Here is an 8,480-nt window from a genome sequence, read left to right as displayed (position 1 = left end):
TTTTAATGAACATTTACAGAGATTTTGGGGTTTCATTCATTCATTGTTGCACTGTTTTCTCTACCCTCCTCCCCAGTTCATTCTTCCCCCCTCCCCCGAATGTCTGTTTTAATTGTCCAATTGCCACAGTGCTTGCCAAAGCCAGTTCTGATTAATCTCCTGGTAGGCAACAAAATGGTGAATGGAGAGCAGACTTAAACTGCCAATGACTTCATCTTACTTGGATTCACAGTCAACATCCTCGGTGCCAAACATCAGGAGATCAGAAGAAATATTATTCTGGGAAAGTCTTTATTTAGAGACCTCTCCAAATTATTGCGAAGCAAAGATGTCATTTTGAGGTCTAAAATGCACCTAATCCAGGACAGGGTCTTTTAATAATTTGGTATGCATCTGAGAGTTGGTCAATGAATAAAGCTGACAGAAGAAGAATTGCTGTCTTTGAACTGTGGTATTGGAGAAGAGCACTGAATATGCCATGGACTGCCAACACAACAGAACCAACATATATGTCTTGAAGAATGTGCAGCCAGATTGCTCCTTAAATGTAAATGTGATAAAGCTTCATCTCACATACTTAGGACCTGTATCAGGAGGGGCCAGTCCTTGGTGAGGGACACCATGCTTAAAAAGGTAGAAGCTCAGTGAAAGACAGTAGCACCTTCAACCAGTGTCAACAGTGATTGCAACAATGGTCTCAACTATGTCCGAGATTGTTGGGATTTCACAGCATAAAATAAGGTTCAGATGTGTTGTTCATGAGGTGCTGTGAGCAATACTCCACTGGATGGCACCTAACAACAAAAACGACAAAATTGAGTATACATTGATACAATTAAATACCTTTTTGTATATGTGACAGGGTAAAATTCAAGAAAGCAAAAAGAGCTTGAAATTATGTTTTCTGATATGTTTGTAATATTCAAAGGGAATGGCAAACAGCATAGAGTTGAAAATGTAAAATTGAAAGTGTTATTAATTTCTTCCCACACACATGAGCATAGTATGGTTTAACTTTTACAGAAAGGCATAGGCCAGTTCTCATAAAATCAAAGCTGGCTTGCCAATTCTGCTGCTGACAGAAAATGTCATTGCTAGGAAATAAGGCAGCAAACTGCCGGCTCCAAAGCATCAGCACCTCTGAGACAGATGAAGAAAAGGGGCCCATGTGTAAACAAAAGTGACCTGTGCCCTGGACGAATACGTGTGTGCAATTTCCTGGAGCCTGTTTGTGTCTTTTTTGGATGTTGGAGAACTAAGAGAATTTTAGGGCAACGTATTCTGCTATCAAAGACAATATTAGGCAAGTTATTAGGGAAGAAGCAGTGTTAAGAAAAACACAAAAAAGACACAGAGTTTAAATAGAAGACATTTTGATGGTGATATTTTTTGATCTGATAAAGTAACCATGAGAAACTTTGTACCATGTGTGATATTGAAAAGCATTTTAAAAATGTAAAATTTGACTGTGTATTTAGATATGTGTGCAAAGATTCGTCTTGTATAAAAACAACTTTATCGCTGCAAACTTGCACAGACATACAACCATTAACATATGCACATTATACAGAAATAGCTGTAAGCCCTGAATAATATTAGAAAAGACATAGGCTAGAAATATTCACCCAATCTATATTAAAGCACATATCTATGATCCATCTATATTCCATATATCTTACCTAGGGATTTGTACTTGAGCAAAAAGGGTTACATAGTCCATTAGCTGCTCTGAATTTATGACAGTGAATCCCCTGATGTTAAACTATGACAGGAATTACTCTTCTCTAATGAGTAATAAATGTGGATAAGCCATGTGTCCCATTGGATTACTGGGCTAAAATCACATTTAGACGATGGCTAATTGTCTAAAATTTATCCAAATTCAATATAAATTTTATTGCCACTAATTGACTTTGCAGGGTATGGAGCATTAGCAATATTTAAATGTATTTGTCATAGCACTCCTGTGTCCGTGAAGCTAGAGTAGACTGGGCACTACTATTCAATTTAAGCTTTTCAGCTATTTTTGTAATTTAATATTAACTCACTATGACTTGAAATATAACTTTCCACTTTTAAAATTGTATTTTTGAATTCATTTGTATCATGAGTACTGTCTATTATAGTTTTGCAATTCTTGCAATGCTTAATTGTAATACCTAATTTACAAGCAAGCAAGAACATATTGTAACACCTGTTAAAGCCATTATGGACTTGTCCTCTTTGACATTCTACCTCAGTTGAAGTAATTCACCCAATGCTAGCATGCTAAGCAGCATGCAAAATATTTTACATATCTTAATAAATAACTCATTGCTTGAAATTGCATATAGGTTGACTGATGTTACAAAAGTGAATGCTAAAATTGTAGAAAGCATGATTTTCACCAAAATAAATCACAAAGAAAATATAACTGGATAAGTGACGTCCACTTCCATAATAGCTTGCCTCTGGAAACCCTATGAACCTGGAGAGAGGATGAAAGGCACCCAAGCATCGAGGACTCTCCTTCATAGGGTCGCTATGAGTTGCCTGTGACTTGACGGAACTTAACAACAACAACAACAACATATAGTTCTATAGGTATTTTAAGACTTTTCTGTTTTAAAACTCCTAAAAAGAAAACAAAATAAATACTCAAATTATTCAAAATAGTAGTATATTTTTCTAATTGAGAAAAATACCAAAATAAACATAAATTGAATGGAGGAACAATTAAAAAATAAAATGAGATGAATAAATTGAAATTTCCTTATTGCAACATTCAATGAAATAATAATGCAGGGTTAAAAAGCAGTTTGATCACAAATCCCTACTACAAATCCCAATGAAATTATGGAAAGAATATAAAAATAACAGGTAACTGTATCACCAGGTTTAGATGATATAAACGGAAATATCTGTTTACCAGAAACAGAGGAAACGATTACGACATAAGGACTGAAGTCATACAGTCCACGGAAAGTCAGTCTTTTAAGAGACATCTTGATCATGGTTCAAAATCCAAATAAGATTCTAAATAATCATAGCCTCAATGGCAGATCACTAGATGAAGTCCATGATTTGATTCATTTTTTACAAAAAGAAGGCTCATAATGTCACCTAAGAAAATGAGGAAAAATAGGATCACATCTCCTTCACCCTTTCCCCCTGTATCTATGAAACAAATCTAGCTAGGATTATCTTTCCTCAGATGCAGAATCTAAGCTTCATACTTGATACAACAGGGCTTTAGCTGACTCAAAACAATATACTGAGTGGATCTTGTTGGATAAAACTCATTTGGAAGAAATGCTTAAGAAATGACAATTGTAAATCATGTGAGTAAATCCAAGAAAATAATTCATAGTAAAAGGAATATTGATAAAGAAATAATTTTAATAATACATATATTTTCTATTGTTGTCTGCCATTGAATTGCATCCAACTCATAGCTGACACACTAGTGGGTTTTCATAGGCAGAAAATTGCATGGGAGGAGATTATCCTTCCTTCTCCTTTGCAGTAGCTGATGGATTTGAATCATATGCTGGAGAATTTCTAAGACAGTTAACACAATACAACTGGAAAACAGATAGCTTTTCAACTTACAAGGATCTTCACACTGGATGAAACTCACCTAAGTAAGATACCAATCAGTGATGGTTTGTAAAATCAAGGAAAATGAGATAATGTGGCTAAAATAATCTCATGTTAAACAGTCTTTTTTACACTGTCTTTTTGCTGTTTTACGAACCAAATAAACTTTCATCTGTTATCAGTGTGATAATATTTTTACTACAATTTGGTTTAATAAAAGATCAGAATATGTTGTGGTTGTAGTGGGTTGTTGGTTGTTGGGTTTAGGGTTCTTTTTCTGCCATAGGCTCAGTTCCCCTGCTTACATATTACTGAATTTTAAGTCCTCAAGGAAATAATTCAATTCCACACAAGATTTATTCAAAAGCTAATTCCAGTCAGATAAGCCTTCTCCTTATCAAATAACTCAGGTGTCAACAGATAGATAAGAACAAAGTTTTTTGTAAAAAGTCTTCTTTGTTATTTTAATTTTATTGTATTAAACAATATACCAATTAGTAATATCTGTTGTTGTTATGTGCTGTATGTGTGTTATGTGTTATTGAGTCTCCTGTGTTTCATAGGAACTATACATACAACCGCTTTGAAGCCTGCCCTATCCTGAGCCAGTATCACTGTCTTCAACACATTTTATTTCCATTACTGCAGTTACTGTGCCAATCCATCTTATCCAAGGTCTTCCTCTCCAGCACTGTCCCTCCACCCTTTCAAGAAGAAAGATGTCTTTCTTCAAGGACTGATCCCTCCTAGTCATGTGCCCAAAGTATGTGAGACAGTTTTAAAACCCTTACCTCCAAAGAGAAACTTGGCTTCATCCTTTCCAATAAACAACTATTTATTCACTTGGCAGTCTGTGGTATGTTCAATACTTTTTTCAGCACCACAACATCAATTCTTCTTCTGTCATGCTTCATCATTGTTCAGCTCTCTGATGCATAACAAGTAATTGAAAAGACCATGGTCTGAATCAGGCGTACCTTAGCACCCAGACTGACATCATTACTCTTTACCACTTTGGAGAGGTCCCTGACAACAGACTTTGACAATGCTATTCGTCTTTTAATTTCCTGACTGGTGATGCAAAGAGTGTTGATTGTGGAGTCAAGGAAGCTAAAGTTTTTAACAATCTCAATCTCTTCTCTATTAATCATGGTGCTGCCAATTAGTGCAGTAGTGAAAATGTTTGTCTTTTTGACATTGAGTTTCAACCCATCTTTAAAACTATAGTCCTTGATCCTCTGCAGCAAACATTTCAGGTCCTTCTCAGTGTCAGCATATCACAGGTTGTTGAAAAGTCTTCCTCCAATCTTGTCACCACATATCTACTGATAAAGTCCAGCTTCCCAAATCATCATACAGATTGAAAAGTTTTGGAGACAGGATGCATCCCTGACACACTCTTTTTCAAATTTTGAATACTTTTCACTACTCTGTTCTGAGAACTGTTTCCTGGTCCAAGTAAAGCTTTCGCATGATGCAATCAATTGTTCTGGGATTTCCATTCTTCTCAGAGTGAGCCACTGTTTATTGTGAACCACAGAGCTGATGCCTTTGCATAATCAATAAAATACAGATAGACATTCTGATACTTTTTGCTTTCAGCCAAGATCCATCTCACTATAACTATTCAATGTGCATGCTGAGCAAATTACTTGAGATGCTGAACTCTATGAGAAGAATGTGAAAGGACTGAAAGAAGATTCCTCAATAAGTTGTATTATGCAGATGATACCACCTTGCATGCTGAAAGTGAGGAGGACTTGAAGCACTTATTGCAGAAGATCAAAGAATACAGCTTTCAATATGGATTAGGTTTCAACAAAAGGAACATAAAATTTCTTACACTGGACTGGTAGGTAACATGATAGATGGTACTGAACGATGGAGGAATTATTTAAACTCTTAACTCCTTCATCTCACTTAGATCCGTAATTAACACCCTTGCTATGAGCAGTTAGGAAGGATATCAGGACAGATCTGGTGACTAGTGGCAAGAAGCAGCTCTGCAATCTCTAAAGCACATGGCATGGTTTGAATCCAACAGTTGCTCTGTGGGAGAAGGATGGGCAATCTCCTCCATGCAATTAACTGCCTCTGGAAATCCAAAAGTACACAATAACAACATTGCACTGAGAAAGTCTGCACTGAATGACCTCTCTAAATTACTGAGCAATAATGTTTGTTTGAGGACTAACATGTCTGATTCAAGATGTGGTCTTTCTAATCACTTGCTATGCATCTGAGATCTGGACAATGAATGAGGATGATAAATAAAGAATTGATGCCTTTGAGATGTGGTGTTGGAGAAAAGTAGCGTACATGCATGAACTGACAAACGAACAAATAATGTCTTGGAAAAAGTGTAGCCAAAGCACTTTTGGGAGACATAGATGATTAAGTTTTGTCTCACGTATTTTGGTCATGTCATTAGGAGGGGCTATTCCCTGGAGAGAGGTGTGATGTTCAGAAAGATAGTGTCAGTTAAAAGAGGAAGACCCTCAACCAGGTGGATTAACACAGTGACTGTTGCAATAAGCTCTAGTGTGTCAGGAAGTGTGAGAGTGGTACCATATAGGGTAGGGTTCAGGTCTATTGTTCATAGGGACACTAAGAGTTGTACTTGACCTGATAGCAACTAACAACCACAACAGCAATATTTACATGTTTAGGGGGGAAAAAGAAGCAAAAAAAAGACAAGTTGTCAAACTTATCCTGATTGCTATTTAAAGATCGGTACTGCTCTGTAGATTTTTTTCCCCCTGTAATCTTTATGGAATTTGATTGTCAAGTCTTCCTTTTACCACCACTTAAAAACAAACATTCATTTGTTTGAAGTCAATTCCAACTCATGACCATTCATTAAGTTCTTTAGCTGGAAGGTTTAGTTAAAAGTAAATCCTGATCCATCTTCCAGTAAGCCTTTGGTAGATTTGAATCATTGAATACTTGCAGACTTTTTGCTACCAGCATTCTGTGAAGTAGGCCACCAGAGCTCTTTTTAGCATCATTGGATGACTTCAAAGAAAGAAATACTTGTGAAAACGCTGAGCGGAAGTGTTTTGTGCTACCTACACCACGGTCATTTATTCCAGACATACTGAATCAAAAACTCTGTTTGAAGATGGTGCTCTGAAATCTGTATCTTTAAAACCCTTTAAGAAAATGTTGGTGCTTCCTAAACTTTGGGAGCAATTTCTCTGGAACATTCTATGTGAGTGATTCTGAGTATAGTCTGAGTGATATCAAAGTCATGTGTGATTTTACTGAGTGTGTACATCTCTGCAATATAGCCTTAGAATTACATAATTGAAGAAAAGCCTATAAAATTTTTAAGGGATAAAGTTCTTAGTTATTTTTATGGGATAAATATATTATTCTATTCCCCCCCATGGCCGTTAATTATCATTTTTTTTAATAAATAGGAATCCTAGTTGTATAGTGAGTTAAACATTTTGCTGCTAACCATAGGTCAGTGGTTTAAAACTACTGGCCACTCTGTTAGAGAAAAATTAAGCCATGATCTCCCATAAAAGTTTGTTATTGTTATTAGGAGTCCTTGAGTTTCCTCCAATTCATAGTCATTCTGTGTATAATTGACTGAAATCTTATAAAAATCTGCACCATCTACAGTATCTCCCTTATACTTAAAGCTACTATTCTAGTTGCTATGTCAATTCATCTCCTTGTTGGCCTTCCTCTTTTTTACTCACCCTTAATATTTCCAATTATGATGTCCTTTTCCACATACTGAGCTCTACTCATAAATGTATGTGAAAAAAAGTCTCATCATCCTTATATCCAAGGAATGATCTGCCAGAATTCCTTGCAAGACAAATTTATTTGTTCTTTGTGGGTATATTATGTAGTTATTATTCTTTTTTTAAATTTATTATTTGTGTGTGTGTACAGTCAAATTGGATCTGACTGTTACATGAGGAGACTGTCCCTCCTTCTCCAGCAGAGCATCTGGTGGATTTGAACCGCGCATCTCTGGGATTTGGAAGCAGGAGCGGCATCCACTTCCAAAATGGCTTGCCTCCGGAAATTCTGTGTACGAACAGTGCTCAGGCTGTTCATTCATAGGGTCACTATGAGTCGTCTGCGACTTGATGACACCAAACAACAACAACAACAAACCTCTGGGCTTGCAGTGCAGCTTCTTGCCACTAGGCCACCAGAGCTTCCTTATCGTTATTATTCTTGAGCACTAGTTTTTCAACATTAAAATTAAAAGACATATTTTTTTACTTGGTCTTCCTTACTCATTGTTCAACTTTCACATGTATAGGAAACAAATGAAAATATCATAATTTGGGTAAAGCATACTTTAAAGTAATGTCATTGCATATTAGAAGTCATTGACAAAAAATTTACTCAATGCAATATATCATTTTCTTTTTTGATTGCTGCTTCCATAGATGTTGATTATGGAAGCAAGAAAAATTAAATTCTTGACAATGTCAATCTTTTCACCTTTATGCATTTTGTTGCCTTATAGTCTAGTTACTGGAACTTTTGTTTTTATCTCCTTCAGTAAATACTTCAAGGTATTATTCCCTTTCAGCAAGCAAGGTTGTGTCCTCTGCATAACACAAATTGTTGATGAATCTTCCTCCAATACTGTTGCAACATTCTTCTTCATATAATTCAGTTTCTTGAATTATTTGTTCATCATATATATTCAATATGCATAGTTAAAGGATATAACCCTCATGTATGCTGTTTTTGTTGTTAGGTGTCATCAAGTCTAGTGTGAGTCATAGCAACACAATGAACAAAATTTCTGAGCCTAGTGCTGTCCTGTGTCACTCTCACACTTCCTGACACTCAAAAGCCCATTGCAGCAAACACCATGTCAATCCACCTGGTTGAGGATATTCCTCTCATTCGCTGACCCTCCA

This window comes from Elephantulus edwardii, unplaced genomic scaffold (assembly GCF_000299155.1).
Source record: "Elephantulus edwardii isolate Elephantulus edwardi_28Jun2011 unplaced genomic scaffold, EleEdw1.0 scaffold00312, whole genome shotgun sequence".
NCBI classification, from domain to species: domain Eukaryota; kingdom Metazoa; phylum Chordata; class Mammalia; order Macroscelidea; family Macroscelididae; genus Elephantulus; species Elephantulus edwardii.
The sequence above is the reverse complement of the archived record's forward strand: the minus strand, read 5'-3'. Positions refer to the sequence as shown.